At 42.7% G+C, this 17652-nt stretch overlaps 1 protein-coding gene and 1 long non-coding RNA gene across 2 annotated transcripts in view; both read right to left on the reverse strand.

Annotated features, from left to right (window-relative positions):
* The window catches only part of ATF3 (activating transcription factor 3), a 38866-nt gene extending 31435 nt beyond the window's left edge, over positions 1-7431 (reverse strand). Inside the window, exon 1 of the mRNA XM_083733872.1 lies at positions 7153-7431. The gene's annotated coding sequence lies outside the window, so the exon portion shown is untranslated. The remainder of the gene's footprint in view (positions 1-7152) is intronic.
* Positions 7432-10637: 3206 nt separating this feature from the next.
* LOC310842232 overlaps positions 10638-17652 on the reverse strand; it is a 60384-nt gene continuing 53369 nt past the window's right edge. Inside the window, exon 2 of the long non-coding RNA XR_014563021.1 lies at positions 10638-12703. This is a non-coding gene — a long non-coding RNA (uncharacterized lncRNA). The remainder of the gene's footprint in view (positions 12704-17652) is intronic.

Here is a 17652-nt window from a genome sequence, read left to right on the forward strand (position 1 = left end):
ATCAAGACTTGGTGTCGGTTTCTGAATACAGTGCACTCCTGTACACAGGAGGAGGGGACAAAATTGCCGGATTGTGAAAGTCATGCTAAATTACAAGCCGCGGCTCAGAAGGAAGGTTAATTTTAATTCAGGTTCACTGCAATTACCATTTTGAAAGGAAGCTCAAGCAACCTTTCCCCACTGGAGGTAGATCGATTAAACAGCAGGGAAAGTTGGGACGCCTCCACCTTCTTGCCAAGCGATATTTGCAGAATAGGGTTCACAAACTGGCAAAGATAGGTACTGTATGCTTAAGCCCACGGATTTCAACAAGTAGAAGCCTGTCCAACTCTAGACTGCAATGTGGCTACACAGGCAGGACTATTCTTCATAATCAGCTATTGGTGCTGAGCAACACATTTCAATCCTAGGCACACTTACCTGGAAGTCCCAAATAATGGAGCTTATTTCTGAGTAGACGTGTGTAGGATTTCACTGCACAGCAATGTATTAATTTAAACTAAACCTATTAATGTCAAGTAGTAGTTTAATGTCAAGTAGCTGGCTTTGGAAGATCTCTGAAATGTGCTAGACTGATACGTTTTTTGGTTCTGTAGTACAGTAAGCCTGCAACTTACGCAGGGCTCTTGGGATCGTGCCTGAAGGTAAAACCGCCTAAAGTAAACACACACTGGGTGCAGTGGTGGGTGGAATTGTCAAATTCTTTTTTTCCTGGACACCCAACCCCTTTTCCATTTTTGGTTTTTTTTATTTTGGGCAAGTGTGGAAAGCTGAATTCATCCATTACAGGGGCACAAGTTGTGGGCTTACTGCACATTCTCCTCAGAAGGAAAATGAACGTGTAAGGGTTGGTGTGTCTGGAGAAGTGGTGCGTATGAAACCCCCTTATTTAAACTACAGTATCCTATGGAATAGGTTGCTTCAATAAATTGACCTATTTCTGAGTCACACGGTGTCAGTACTTTCTTTTTCTTTTAAATTGGTTTTTATTAAAGATTTTCTGTGACACAAAGAAAACAAATAAACAAGGAAAATTGCATACAGCGTCTCCGCTTTCAGTTCCTGGAGTCATACAAATAAAGCATACTGCAACAAAGCTCTGGACCCTCTAATCTCTCACAATATAGGGCTGCCATATGTCAGAAACAGTGTCCGGGTGAAAATCGCTAAAATGTCCAGGAAAATCCAGGCATGTAGATTTTGGTGAATTTCCTTAGATTTCCTTTTATGAGATTTTGGGGAAAACACTCAACAACTTTGGTTTCTGGATTTTCACTTTTTGAAATACAGCAACCCTCTCACAATGCCAATAAAAATAAATAACTATATAAATAAAGGACCTACGCATGAGACGCTGACACAAAAACCCTGCACAGACACTATGCAACAGAATGAAAAGATCATTATCCCATCTCCTGCAACCCTTTCCCTCCCTCTCTCTCCCCTCTTTCCCCCCAATGTCCATGGCAATACCGAACATAAATGCAGTGTCCATATTTTTAAGGCAAAGACCTTTTCAGACCAATAGTTCCCTTCACAAACACACAGATAAACATGTCATGTTATTGTTGTTGTTGGCGGTGGTAAGCAAGTACATATTTTCTACATACAGAGAGCCATTCAGAACATGCAACTGGGCAAATCTCCAGGGCCAGATGGTCTGACCTCCAAGTATTATAAGACATTAAAAGACTATTTGATACAACCACTGATGGAGGTCAGCAACGAAATTATGGAGGGGAAGAGGGCGCCGGAATCGTGGAAGGAAGCTTTCATCACACTGATACCAAAATCGGAAACTGAAAAGACACAACTCAAGAACTATCGTCCCATCTCCCTTTTAAATGTGGATTACAAAATATTTGCAGATGTTTTGGCAAGTAGATTTAAAAGAGTTCTAAATGAAGTAATTCATAAAGACCAGGCAGGCTTTCTCCCAGGTAGACACATGTTTGCTAACACAAGGAACATTATTGACATCTTGGAACTTTTGCAAACAGATATAAACACAAAAGCAGTGTTAATCTTCATAGATGCGGAGAAGGCCTTTGATAATATCTCTTGGAAATTTATGAAGGGAAATCTAAAAGAAATGGGAGTGGGACGGGGTTTTGAGAATGGGATTGATGCAATATATTCAGAGCAAAAGGCTAAACTGATAGTTAACAATGTGGTTACAGAAGAGTTTAAAATTGAAAAAGGAACACGACAAGGCTGCCCTATTTCCCCCTTGCTATTTATTTCGGTTCTGGAGGTGCTCTTGAATATGATTAGAGGGGACCGGTTGGTGAAAGGAATTCAGGTCGGAGCGAAACAATATAAACTTAAAGCTTTTGCAGATGACCTAGTCTTGACCCTGCAGGAGCCAGAATCTAGTACGAAAAGAGTACTACAACTGATTCAAGACTTTGGTCGGGTGGCGGGATTTAAATTAAACAAACAGAAAACCAAGGTGTTGGGGAAAAAATTGACAGATACAGAGTCAGAACGGTTTCAGAGAGAGACAGAACTAACTGTGGTTAAAAAAGTAAAGTACCTAGGGGTAAACATAACAGCAAAAAATCTGAGTCTATTTAAGGATAACTATGAAAAATGTTGGTCTGAAATTAAGAGAGACTTGGACAGTTGGACAAAATTGAAGCTTTCTTTGCTAGGCCGAATTGCTGCTATTAAGATGAATGTATTGCCAAAAATGTTGTTTTTGTTTCAAACACTACAGATTGTGGACAAGACGGAGTGCTTCCGGAAGTGACAGAGAGATATCTCTAAATTTGTCTGGCAGGGCAAAAAGCCCAGAATTAAGTTTAAGATATTAACTGATGCGAAAGAAAGAGGGGGCTTTGCCCTGCCAGACCTAAAGTTGTACTATGAAGCCGCAGCTTTCTGCTGGCTAAAAGACTGGCTACTTCTCGAAGACACTGATGTACTGGACCTGGAAGGTTTTAACAATGCTTTTGGTTGGCATGCATACTTATGGTATGATAAGGTTAAGATCAATAAGGCCTTTAAGAACCATATTGTCAGGAAAGCAGTGTTTAATGTCTGGACAAAATACAAAGACTTATTGGAAAACAAAACTCCAAGGTGGCTTTCACCTCTGGAAGCTAAGGCCCGAAAAAGACCCAATATGGAGGCCAAATGGCCAAAATATTGGGAAATATTAGAAAAAGATGGAGACAATTGGAAATTGCAGAGTTTGGAGAAAATGAAGGATAAAGTGCGAGACTGGTTACATTATGCTCAGATTAAAGAAGTCTTTAAAAACGACAAAAAGCTAGGGTTCCAGGTGGAGAAATCGAAGTTGGAAACAGAATTGTTAGAACCAAAGACCAAGGTACTCTCAAGAATGTATAACTTGCTGTTAAAATGGAACACACAAGATGAAATGGTTAAATCAGCTATGATAAAGTGGGCACAGGACATTGGGTATAATATCATGTTTGAGGACTGGGAAAGGTTGTGGACCACTGGGTTGAACTTCACTGCATGTAACGCTTTGAAGGAAAATGTAATGAAAATGATATATAGATGGTACATGACCCCAGTTAAACTTGCCAAGATATACCATTTGTCTGATAATAAATGTTGGAAATGTAAAGAAAATGAAGGAACATTCTTTCACCTCTGGTGGACCTGCCCTAGGGTGAAGGCCTTCTGGGAAATGATATATAATGAGCTGAAAAAGGTATTTAAGTATACCTTCACTAAGAAACCAGAGGCCTTCCTTTTGGGCATTGTCGGTCAGAAGGTGTTAAAGAAGGACCGAACATTTTTCATGTATGCAACAACGGCAGCAAGGATACTCATTGCTAAGAATTGGAAAACTCAAGATCTACCCTCGCTGGAAGAGTGGCAGATGCAACTGATGGACTATATGGAACTAGCTGAGATGACTGGCAGAATCCGAGACCTGGGAGAGGAGAGGGTCGAAGAAGATTGGAAGAAATACAAGACTTATTTAAAAAAATATTGTAATTTGGTTGAATGTTAAGAAAGGATGCTAGATCATAAATAATTGTGCACCACTAAACTAGATGGAATTAAGATGATAAGTAAGTTTGAGGAAAAATTATAAACCTATTGGAGAACTAACAGATTATATTTAAATGAACCTGACACAAGAGTGTAAACAAGATGATAAATTGCGGGCAAGAATTGACAATGATGCAAATGGGAGCGGGAGGTGTGAGGGAGTCCAAAGATGTTAAGAAAGTATGTTATGATATATGTTATACTGTTTTTTATCTTTGCATTTTTATTCAAAAATCTTAATAAAATATTTATAAAAAAAAAATATTTTCTACATACAGAGATGGGTGTGTGAATACAGTGGTACCTTGGGCTTCAGCACACTCCACTAACCCAGAAATAGTACCTCAGGTTGAGAACTTTGCTTCAGGACGAGAACAGAAATCGCGTGGCGGCAGCGGGAGGCCCCATTAGCTAAAGTGGTACCTCAGGTTAAGAACAGTTTTAGGTTAAGAACAGACCTCCGGAAAAAAATCAAGTTCTTAACCCGAGGTACCACTGTACATGTAGGAACTAGCCTGCACAAAAGTAGGATTTACATTCACTGCTCCGCCTACTTTTGTTTCCAGCCCTAATCACTACTGGCATGTGGCCCCCCAGAAGGCTGACAAGAAAGGAATGCGGCCCTTCAGCTGAAAAAAAAAATTCCTCTCTAAAAGTAATAGCCATGAGGGTTGCCAGGCAGGATCAAAAGCAGCAGAATCAGATTTCTACCTGGCCCTACCACTCTGATCCCAACTAAAAATCTCTTCCCCTCCCAATCTACTGTTTGCACATCAGGAAGGTGTCCTCCATTGGCACCAAGGGGTGTGTCCTTCCCTATGCAAACAGCAGTTGGGGGGGGGGAGGGATTTTAAATAGGGCATTGGGAAGGAAAGAGCTAAGCTCCCCCTCTGCACACACCCAGCTGTGCTTCAATTTCACTTGTCCATATACGTCAGATCTAAAACAACAGACTGTAACATGTTGAATGAGTAGCATTCTCCTTTATTGACAAATTCAGAAGAATACTCATGTCTGCCAAACGTAAAAGACTTAAGGTATGTTCATTATTAGTGGCCCGGGGGCCAGATCCGGCCCAATCGCCTTCTAAATCTGGCCCAGGGATGTTCCTGGAATCAGCATGTTTTTACATGAGTAGAATGTGCCCTTTTATTTAAAATGCATCTCTGGGTTATTTGTGGGGCATAGGAACTCATTCATTTCCCCCCCTTCAAAATATAGTCCGGCCCCCTACAAGGTCTGAGGGACAGTGGACCAGCCCCCTGCTGTAAAAGTTTGCTGACCCCTGCCATAGATCATGGCCACACATCTCAAACTGGTCACAATTAGACCATGACAAGTCACAAAACGCACCTGGAGCCCCGGGAATTTTCAACACTGCAGAGAGGGCGAGGATGCTTTCACTGAAAGCAAGGGACATTTTGGGTTTCCTTGCCCCTGCAACACGCAAACCCCAAACACTTATTCGTTAAGCTGCCACCTGACTTGCATGCTCATCTGTACCTATGTGATAGCCATTACAGTTTTCCTCATTTATTTTTATCCCACCTTTCTCCAAGGAGCGCAACATGTTGTATATGGCTCTCTCCCTCCTCGTTTAATCCGCACAACAACCCTGTGAAGAAGGTTAGGCTGAGAGGCAGTGATTGGTCCAAGATCACCCAGTGAGCTTCTTGGCCAAGTGGGGATTTGAACCCTAGTCTTCTACATCCTGGGATGCGGGTGGCACTGTGGGTTAAACCACAGAGCCTAGGACTTGCCAATCAGAAGTCGGCGGTTCGAATCCCCGCAACGGGGTGAGCTCCCGTTGCTCGGTCCCTGCTCCTGCCAAGCTAGCAGTTTGAAAGCACGTCAAAGTGCAAGTAGATAAATAGGTACCGCTCCAGCAGGAAGGTAAATGGCATTTCTGTGCGCTGCTTTGGTTCGCCAGAAGTGGCTTAGTCATGCTGGCCACATGACCCGGAAACTGTAGGCCGGCTCCCTCGGCCAATAAAGCGAGATGAGTGCTGCAACCCCAGAGTCAGGACCGAATGGTCAGGGGTCCCTTTACCTGTACCTTCTACGTCCTTGCCTGGCACTTTACCACTGTACCACACTGCCTCTGTCCACAGTCCTGCTGATTCTTTCACATTGTTTTCTAATCAGATTGAAGCTGGTTTGAGGAAGGAACACATCCAGCAGCAGTATTTGTTACGGAACCATAGGATCAATATGGATTGTGGCTGTTGTGCAGTGACCGCGTTGAAAATTAGCAGTGGGAGCACAGTGGATGTGGAGTAATTGGAAAGGTGAGCATACCCAGAGATTTAAGAATGTGCTTCACTCACTGCCACCAAAATCAGTGGTCCTTTTCACAAATTTCCTTAGGCTGCAATCCTATACACACTTATTGGAGGGTACACACCATACATTTGAAGCACAGGACTAGCTCCAAAGAATCCAGGGAACTGTAGTTTGCCAAGGGTGCTTGGAATTGTAGCTCTGTGAAGTGTACGCTACAGTTTCCAGGTTTCTCTGGGGAAGCCATGTGCATCAAATGAATGGTGTGTACACAGTCTAAGTTACATTAGGCATAAGACTGCAAACTAGAAATCTCATTTCTCAGCTGTGACACAGCTCAAATACAAAATATGTCTATTTGGTATTGGTGAAATAGCGGCATGCATATGTTCAGTGATATTTAGTTACCCCAAAAAAGCTCACTGATTTGGAAACTCCCTCCAGAGCATAAATTCCCACCCACCCACAGCAAAATGATTGATGCCCTGACACAAAGAAACATTGAACAAAAGCAAATTAAGCCACTTCAAACAGATATGTGGAAACTGTTGACCTTCACAGGTACTGGGTGACACCCCCAGCTGAATCTCGTGAATGCCCCTCCAAAACTCAAGAGAGATACCCTCGTGAATATAGCTTTACAATCTGACCATCAGTGTTCATTTGCTAATTTCAGGAAAGGGGGGGGCAGGGGGGAAATGTCTATTTTCAGGCATTTGCAAAACTAATCTGTGATGGTCAACATTCAGTGTTCACCGTTAACAGTCCCAAGCACTGTACACACACACACACACACACACACACACACACACACGTTTACATGGATGTATATAGTATTACCTGGGAAAGTTGAGAGATGAGCCAGTTCCAGACCTGAGGCAGCCCTCGGTCTCTGGGAAAGCTGAGCTTCTCTCTTTTAGCCTGACTCCTCATCTCTCTTTCAAACCTCTCCATCTGCTCCCTTAGCCAGAACCTCAGTTAATGACCTAAATCTCCTTTGCCCCCCAGGCACCCCCCAAGTAACCAACTGTTGTTACTAAATTAGGTGGGAATATGAAATCATAGCATAGGTGACTAATATGCGCCCTATAATTCTCCACTACCCATGATCTAAATATGAAGCAACCGCATCATCTCGACCTTAGAGTGCGTGAGGGGCTGTATTTCACAGCAATGCCCTTTGCTCAAAAGATAACCTACTAGGGACAACATCTGTCGTTCGAAACCGGCGAGACTGACATGAGTTCTAAATATTTTTGTGTGATCCCCTGCTCCTCTAACTACTTAAGTCATTTTCTGCTTTTTAGTGTGTGGAAATTTACAGCCAGTGGCTCTTCCTTTAAAATACAAAGACATGTCAAAAACAGCATTTTTTAAAAAAGGGGGGAAAAGAATCACAATGTTTCGAAAAGAAAAAGTCATGTTCAATTACAAAACTAGTGATAAGGAAGTTATTCTTAAATAAGTTAGTTATGAAACAGGCAGTGTGGTGTAGTGGTTAGAATGTTGAATCCTTAGGAACAGGAAGACATGAGTTCAAAGCCCCACAATCATGAGGTTCTCTATGTGATTTTGGACAAGCCCAACTTACTCTGCCTAACCTACCTCTCAGGGTTGTTGTTGTGACGATGGGAGGAAGAACCATATACAGTGGTACCTCGGGTTACATACGCTTCAGGTTACATACGCTTCAGGTTACAGACTCCGCTAACCCAGAAATATTACCTCAGGTTAAGAACTTTGCTTCAGGATGAGAACAGAAATCGTGCTCCGGCAGCACGGCAGCAGCAGGAGGCCCCATTAGCTAAAGTGGTGCTTCGGGTTAAGAACAGTTTCGGGTTAAGTACGGACCTCCAGAACAAAATAAGTACTTAACCAGAAGTACCACTGTATGTCTCTCTGAACTCCCTGAAGCAAGGATGGGATAGAAACAGTAATAAATCATAGAATCATGGAATCGTAGAATTGGAAGGGACCCGAGGGTCATCTAGTCCAACCCCCCTGCAATGCAGCAATCTCAGCTAAAGCATCTCTGACAGATGGATGCAATGCAAACAACTCTGATTGTATTTTTAACACTTAAGTTTCCAGAATCAGGAATGTCAATATTACATGTGGTTGTTCACTTCTTCTTCTGTTGCTCATCAGCATCTGGTATTCAGTGACCTACTGTCTGAACATGTTGCACAGAGTCATCACAACTAGAATTGTCCCTGAATTTGTCTAGCCAGTTTGAAAAGTCCTCTAAGCTTATGACCAGTACAAGAGGGGAGGCTCACCTGGCAGTGGAACGGGAATTGCAAACCTTCAGGCACCAGGCAAAAGCATTCTTTGTTAATCAGGCCTTTGGCTTTTAACTACCTATGACATTTTTGCCCCAGTGGGATGTTTCAACCTATTTTGTGTGTATGTGTGTGCCTGGTTTTAATGAATGTGTTTGGGTTTTTTTGCTTAAAATATTGTAAGTCACTTTGAGTTGCCATGGCAAAACAGTGACATTATTCTTAATGTGGCAGCCAATCCCATGAAACAGGGATGGGAAACCTGTGGCTCTCGAGATGTCGGATTCCAGTTCCCATCATCCCCAGCCAGCATGACCAATGGTCAGGGATTATGGGAGCTCTAGCTCAAAAATATCTGGAAGGTCACAGTTAATTAATGATATGCTGTGCGAAACAAAGTTTTCTCCTTTTTTAACAGCAGCATATAAACAGAAAAGCATCAGTTTGGCCTGGTCAAGAGGCCTTTGGGTTATCTACTCATATGCAACAAAGCCATGGCATGCTTATTTATTATGGTTACATCCTACCTTATTCCAAGGATTTTAGGGAGTATTTTCCCTCAGGCTCAGTCCTCATAACAACCACCCTATGAGGTAGATAGGCTGAGCAATATGGAGTGGCTGGCCCAAGGCTGTCCAGTAAGCTTCATGGCTGAATAGGGAGTTGATCCCGTGTCTTCCTGGTCCATGTCCACCACACTAACCGCTGCACAAGAGTAACACTGGACTTAGGTGCCCATTGGGATTCTCTACTGCAAACATCTGTGACACATTTGATTTCAACCATATTATATAAGCAAGCCCTTGAGTGGTTACACACACAATCCAGCATGACCAATGTATTCTTGGCATCACTCCCAAAGTCAGTGGAGTTTTTGAGTTATTATGGAATGACGGTTACAACTTCATCTATGTTGGACAATATTGCTTTCCTCTCACACACCACAGTATTACAGTGTGAGATAGGCACAAAAATTCCTTTTTAATTCAAATGGCCCTCATAAAATGAGAAGGGAAGGGATGTTTATTTCACATAATATGGATCTTAGGCTGGCTGTTTAGCTACCTCCAACTGGTATGAAGAACACTGTTATCAGAAAATGTAATGGGCTTTTTAGAAGTTAACACTAACCAATGTAGTTTACAGCACAATCCTATACAAGTCTACTCAGAAGTAAGTCCCAAGGAATTCAATGGACCTAACTCCCAAGTAAGTGGATATAGAATTCTAGCCATAGACTACAAACAACAATTTGTTTTCCAGACAAACTATGGTTCCTATCATTTCCCCTTTCTTCTGCCTTCCCCGAGAACTCCCATATACTATCACTTTAACAACTATTTTATATGGTGTCAGACTATTGGTGAATCTGGTTCAGTACTATCTACTTTGGCAGCAGCTCTCCAAGGTTTCAGGTACAAGCTTTTCCAGGTCCTACCTGAAGACACCAAGGACTGAATCTGAGACCTTCTGTATGCTAGACAGATGTTGGGCCACTGAGCTACAGTCCTTCCCCTCTGAGGGTGGCAAGGCAACACCCCAAGCCATGGTTTGTTGGTTTGGGTTTCACATCAAACCATAGTATGCCCAAAGGGTAGAGTGGGAGTACAAAACAGTTTCAAACCATGGTTTCAGATCCTAGTTTGATTGTTGCATTTGCGGCCTTATGGTGGAAGGTGCTTAAGAGCTTCTAAGTAGAGCACAGTCCTGGGAGGGTGGGGATCTGTGGACTTCCAGATATTTTGGCCTCCACAACTCTCTCAGCATGCCCAATGGTCAGGGAACTGTAGCCTAGGAACATCTGGAAGGCCACAGGTTGCCACACCAGGCACACAAGGACAGTGTATCCCTGTATTTTTTATCCAACTACCAAACAATGGGGGCAGATAAAAGAGGAAGGCTGTTCACCTCAGGCTTGTATGTTTCCTAGAAGCATATGGCTGCAACCATTGGAAAGAGAATGTGCACTTAAACTGGGGCCTTTGGTCAGATGCACAAGCCACTTGTGTCCATTTTAACCAGGCTCAGATTAGGCCAATAATCTGCTGTAGATTAAGGCTTTATTGTATGATTACATTTCTATCCCACCATTTCCCCAAGGAACTCAAGGTGGTGCCCAGTATTATCCCCACTCCCCTTTTCATCCTCATAACACCCCTGTGATGTGGGTTAGAAATGAGGGGCAGTGGCCGACCCAAGGTCAACCGCCGGGTTTCACGGCTTAGTAAGAATTTGAACTCTGCTCTCTCTCAGCTCCTAGGCCACCACTCTAACCACTACACCACACTGTCTCCCAGGAGGTCTCTCATCCAGGCACTGAACAGACCCAAGACCTGTAGTCATATCCTGTTGCTGTTTTTAACAAATTTTAACAAGGCTGCTTTCGTTTTTCGCTCTAAAAAAGAAACTCTTCATTGGGCAGGTCGTCTCCTTTAAAGGCTCCTGACGGCCGCTTCCTTCTGCATTCTGAACCCAGAGCGGAAGGGAAAAGGTCACTGTCCCTTTAAGGGCGCCGCACGCCAGCGAACATTCCAAGCTTTCCCCGTCCCTCTTTAGCGCGTCACCGGCATTCCGGGAAGAGGTCGGCGTCGGCCCCTCTCCGTCCTTGACAAGAGGGGCGGGCGGCGACTCGAAACAAAGAAATATTCGCGTCGCGGAACAGGAGGAAAGAGGATTCAGAGCGCCGTCTCCGCACCGTCGCTTGCGCCCGAGCGCTTTCTGAGCGCTACGGCAAGCGACGAGCCCCCTTGCCCATCCGCACTCCTCAGAACTGGCAGGCCCGCCGCCGGGTGATGACTCACGAGGGGGCGTGGCTGCAAAGCCCTGTTTCCTTCTCTCGTGCTATGACTCATCGTTGACCGCGGAAGCCCCCTGCGCACGCGCAGCAGGGCCGTCTATTTATAAACCGGCCCAAGGAGGGTGAGTGATGTCATGCAGGCGGCAGTTGGGCAGCGACCGAGATTCGGTCTCGCCCCGCCTGTTGCCTAGCGCCCTAGCGGTGTTTACTCTGCTGGGGGCCGCAGGTTGCCTGGCAACCGCGCCAGCCCGCATGAGAACGGGAGGGCTGTGGAGGGGGGGGGGGACACCCCTTAATCAAAGGCCGCTCAAGAGGGGGACGAAAAGAAATAGGCCCTTAAAACCCTTTAGGGCTTCTGCTCATGCCCAGGAACACTTCCCTCATGTTGTTGGTTTTATTTAGAGGGGTTTTTTGTCCTGCTTTTCAGCCCATAAAAAGTCCCAGGGTGGCTTACATATGTCAATACTAAGCATCATCATGCATATTATATAACACATACATAGTTAGGTGTATTCTCCATGACAACTTTAAAGTTTCTTTTTAAATAGTCCCAGGGAGGAATAGTAAAGCAGGTTCATATAGTTGGGTTGGGATGAGGCGCTGCGTTCTAATTTATTGAAAGGTATAAAGCGAAGTTATTTATGCTGGGCCAAAGAGTTTTGCTTCTTTTTGCCTAAAATACAGTGGAATGTTGGATTAATGTGTTTTTTTAGTATACTATGTTTCTAAAGAAATGTTAATATGAATGAATTTTGGTATTATGTGTTAGGTTTATTTGTAATGGGTGATTATGTGTGATTAAAAACCAATACAAAAATCAAAAAGTTCTGGGCCGATATCATGCCTTTAAACATATCTATGGTGTGACCGCATTTGAAAGACTCTGTATAATTTTGGTTGCCTCACCTTCCAAAGGATAAGGTAGAAATAGAAAGGGTTCAGAGAAGGGTAATCAAAATAATCAAGGGAATGGAGTGACTCTATTAGCCATCATGGTGGCTATGATCAGCCTCCATGGTTAGAGACAGCAATGCTTCTGAATACCAATTGCTGGAAACCACATGTTTGGATGCTGCTTTTGGGTTTTCTACAGGCAGCTGGATGGCCACAGAGAGCAGGATGCTGGACTAGTTGGGCCATTGGCCTGATCCAGCAGGTTCCTCTTAAGTTCTTATGACTGATTTGCCTTGAATTAAGACCTGGCAGCATTCTCTGTGGGTGGAAAAACATGGTCATTGTGGCACACACACAAAAATTATACAGTGGTACCTCGGGTTAAGTACTTAATTCGTTCCGGAGGTCCGTTCTTAACCTGAAACTGTTCTTAACCTGAAGCACCACTTTAGCTAATGGGACCTCCTGCTGCTGCCACGCCGCCAGAGCACGATTTCTGTTCTCATCCTGAAGAAAAGTTCTTAACCTGAAGCACTATTTCTGGGTTAGCGGAGTCTGTAACCTGAAGCGTATGTAACCTGAGGTACCACTGTAATAGGTTTGGTTGTACCACGTGATGAATGTTTAAGATGGAATCCCAGTAGAATATTAAAATTTATTATTTATTACAACATTTTAAATCAGTATACATCTGTAAAAAGACATGAGAAATGGACCTTTAGGAAGGCAGGAAACAAAATGAAACCCGAGGAACGTGGGACCTGGGGTCAGATGAAGCAAGATTAGGAAAGAGGGATGATGAAACTGCAGGAAAAGGGAAAGAGCAGTGGTTCTAGGAAAGGAAGAGTGGAAGAAAAGTTGATAGAGGAAAGAGCTAAGATGAATCTGATGAGAATGAATCTTAGTTCCTTTACTATCTCTGTCAGTCAGAAAAGCAGCTGTAAAATACAAGTGGCCTGTGGCTCACACAGATGTGTGAAATTCAAGAGAGAAATGAAGCTATTCATAGATACTGAAGGCATGGACTATATAAATAAACAAATTCAATTTGTCTGTTATTTTTCACTGTCAGCTTCCCCAGTGTTCTGCTCATGCTCAGCCCTCAAGCATTTTCAGCATTGTTTGGAGCCAACCAAATGGCTTGGTGGCTTGGTGGTGAGCCTTGCTGTTGAATTCACAGGGAGGATTTTTTGTGTATTTGATGTGCCACCTGTAGTGACTTGAGACAATTGAATCTGGGCAGCCTTGCCACGCCCTCAAGGAATGGATAGGACATGGGATTTGTATGTAAGTGTTTGGGATCGTGCACGTCCGATTGCGTAAAAGACAAGAAAGGAGTAATAATAAAGGTTCCTAGATTTACGTTTTTTATGGCTGTGTCCGGCTCTGTTGATGTCTTAGAGCCAGTTAGATCCTTCAGTATGGGGTTGGTTAATCAATTGTGCAAAACATGGAGCTCTGATGTCTTACTTTTATTCCCAGGATAGACTATAAAAGTAACAAATTATTTCTAACCAGATTGAAAAGATTGATTTTTTTTTAAGAATTAGAAGTAAGGGGGGAAATAGTGCTGCCAGTTTTTCCAATTGCTTTCTTTGGATGTGATTGTTAATTTTGCTTGATATATTGAGCTCTATAAATCTATGTTTGTCGCCATGTCTTTAAATAATACATATTAACCACAGATGAATTGAAAACTGCATCAGAACAGCAAGGCTTCTTGGTCAAGGGCTGTTCATTTTGCTTCTGACATTTTGTGGGGGCCTTTATTTGTAAATAAAAACCGCTAATGCTATGTAATAACATGTAAAATAGAGATTTGTAATTCAGTAATAATAAAAGAGAAGTGCCCCATATTAAGGACATAGGATGAATTCCAGTGTGGTAGTTCCACTAATGGAATGGCTTTTGACCCAATAGAAGTGTCTGGTAACAGAAAAGGAGAGGAGATGATTCTCCTGGATTTCAGCTATCTACATCATCTGGAGGATCCCCCAACTGTCTGGAACAGGTTTTGTAGAGGGTCTGCAGTGGGAAGGGGGAAATTGAGAAAATTGCCTTCCTGCTTAACATTAGTGAATGGCTCTGTTAGATCAAAAGTTGTTCTGTGAGTGGGATAGCAGCCTTGGATTTCATCCAACAGAGGCTGCTTTATACTCAGACAGACTGTTGATTCATGTAGGCAAAGAAGGCTGCACTCCTTAACGTATGTCCTAGGGCGTGAGTACTGTACCATTGGACTTAATACTAAATAAGAAGTGCATAGAATTGCACTGCCAGTGTTACCAAATTAGTGATGAAGCCCCTACAAAGTGTGTGACACTATTCAGCCCCTATGATACTGTGTAGCAAATCCCTCTTAAGACACCTGTTCAACCTTCATTCTTTTCTGTTGTCAAGAGCTGCAGTAGGGTTTGGTCATCCATGAAGAAATAATGTTTTGGGTACATTTTCTTTTGGCTCCTTTATTTATGTGCCTGTGGGCAGGGGCTTGGAAGAGGAGAAGGAAAAGCTTCATTTTTCCACATGTAATATTCTGGGATTGCCAAGTCCTAGGAGCTATTATGTTGATGTAATTGCCTCCTTCCTGTTCCTGGCTACATAAATAGAATGGACATTTGGATCACCCGTGATTCTTCTAATTTTAGTCCCTATTTCTCAATTTTGTGACAAAAGACAGTGCTGATAAGATCTCTGAGAGTTTTCACGTGGGTCTCTCATTTCTTAGTTTCCAAAAGCAGAAAACCTGAGATCCACATGCTCATATCAGGAGCTGAAGTTGAATATTAACTTGAATCTTGCAGGCCAGCTCTTTTCCACTCCAGACAAAATGTGAGTTTGCTGAAAGCTACTGAGAATGTTTTTATTCCAGTAGCTTTTCACGTGACAGAAGGTGAAGGACAGTGCAACAGTGGCCAAAACCAAACTGCAACCACTCAGAATGTAGAAATCTTGGGGTCTTATTATCAGTTTTCTTTTTTAAAAAAAATCTGAATGTATTGTTGTACTTTCATAAAATCATTCTTATCAATTTCACCAGTATGAGTTTTCCTCTAACTTTAAAAGGGCATGCATTTGTATCTGCACTGGAGCTGTTAAAAAGAAGAAAAGGAAACACTGCTAGAATTGATGCTTCACCACAATCTAAGCAGCGAAAAGAAGGAATAATTGAATTGGTGAAATTAACAAGGTTTCCCGGTTTTCCCAAAGGGAAATGGAAGGGGCTGACCATCAGTACAGAAAGGCATTGATGTAACCAGCCATGTCATGATGGGACTATATCCAAGTACACTCATAGGGCAGCATGGGCAAACATCCAGTGTAGGCAATGAGGGCAGGGGAGGACAATGGCTTCTGCAGTATCTGGAGGAGTGTCATGACCTTTAAAGAGGGAAAAGCTGAAGTTTTTAAAGGCCACATGAACTGAAGTGAGGAAAGATTCCCCAACAATCATCAAAGTACTTCAAAATGTACGTGTGATTTCAGTTTAAACTACAGTAGTGCCTCTTTAACTCATTGCAACTTCACCTAAGGGCCAGACAATGGCTGCTATTGAGTCTGACTGGGAATATAAGGGTTTAGTTGAGCTTTGCACTTTGGCAGAGGAGTGCTGCCAATCCTTCTGAGTTCTCCCAAGTCCTACAGAACTCTACGCTAGCCTGCTTATTCAGAAAGCTTCTGTATTGGATTCCTGCTCCTTGTTTCATGCATCCAGCTACCTACTGCCAGTCACCCTATGCTCCAGGCTGTTTCCTTTGAGCATTAAGTAGGCTCATTTAGGATTACAGCTTATAATATCTACTTCAATGGGACTTAATCTGGTGTGTGTGAATAGAATTGCACTTTAAATTTGCATAAGCCACAGCACAAATGCATCAGGAAATGATCATGTATCATTGAAGGCAATGCTGTAAAATGGATGGGGAACCTGTCACCCTCCAGATATTGCTGGACCACAATCCCTGATCATTGGACATACTGACCGGGCTGGTGGGAGTTGAAGTCTAATATCTGGAGAGCCACAGGTTCACCACCTTGCTATAAAACACTGTATGCACTAGTTTGCCTCTCTTTTACCTACTGCTAATCTTAGTGCATTTGTTTTACAGTCCATTCTTCTTCCTCTAAACTCTCATATTAAGTTTTACTTTTTAAAAACAAAAAACCAAAACAGTTTCCATTGCTCGATACACATGCACATTTGGTAAGGCTTGCCAATAGGCAATATGAAAAGATATTAGGATGTGTTCAGGATTGTACATGGTGACTTCTTCTGCACAAGAAATTTTCTAAGCGTAGCGATAACTATCTTTACCTATCTTAAAACGATTTACAATTAAAGAAAATGGGACCGGCCCTAATAATAGAGGAGATGCTGGACAATGGCCAAAGGTCAAAGATATGTAAGAGTTTTGTGTGGATCAATTGTGGATAAATGTACGATCTCTCACATGCTGGGAAGCTGAGTTGTAACTAGGCACATATCACTGGATGTGGTGTGCAGCGTACATTCTCATGCTGTACCTGGTGTAAGATGAAGTGAAAAACACCCATCTGGACAAGCCCTTTGGATCTGATGTTAATGGGCTGGTTAAAGTCAGCCCCAGGCAAGAACAAGCCACCGACAGGTTAATACAGGCTGGCCTTTGAGAGAGTGGAGAAACTAGACTTTGAGAGGGGGTGGGTGGGTTTGATGTCTCCTGGTCATTCTGGTTCACAGTCTTAAGGTTCTGCTTGCATCTATTGCTGAACTCAAATCTTTACACCAGGGAAGAAGATTCTGTGGTCTTCTGGATGATTCAGGATTCCACCCCCAGTCTACCCTAGTCAACATGGCCAATGCTCAGGGATGATGGGAACTGTAGTCCAACAATATCTGGAAAGCCACAGGTTTTCCATCTCTGCTTCAGACTGAGGAAGTGGCTATCAGCTTTTCCATCAACCATCAGTGAGAAGAATGCAAATCACTTTAAGAAAGGTTTTATGAGTGTTTGGGAATGCAGACCATTCATATTTTTAGGGACACATAGTGTGCACTGCAGTAATGTGCTAAAGGCTCTGTGGGCTGGATCCAAAGATAAGTGCATGGAAGGAAAGTTTCCCAGTTCCTCCTGCTATTACCTGCACCCCTTGAAAAACGCCTGGAAAGGATCTCTTTTTTTAAAAAAAAATAATATTTATTAAAGTTTTAAAGGTTACAAAAATAAAAAGTATAAACACCATATTAAACAAAAACAAAACAACACATCACAATAAGGGAAAAAAGGAAAGAAAAAGAAGAAAACAGAAAAATAAAATCCATTAAAAAACACAGCGAATCTTCCCATAACTTATCTTTCATTTGCTTGTTTCCTTGATCTCCTCACA

This window comes from Podarcis gaigeae (genome assembly GCF_964106915.1).
Source record: "Podarcis gaigeae genome assembly, chromosome: 3".
Lineage (NCBI taxonomy): Eukaryota > Metazoa > Chordata > Lepidosauria > Squamata > Lacertidae > Podarcis > Podarcis gaigeae.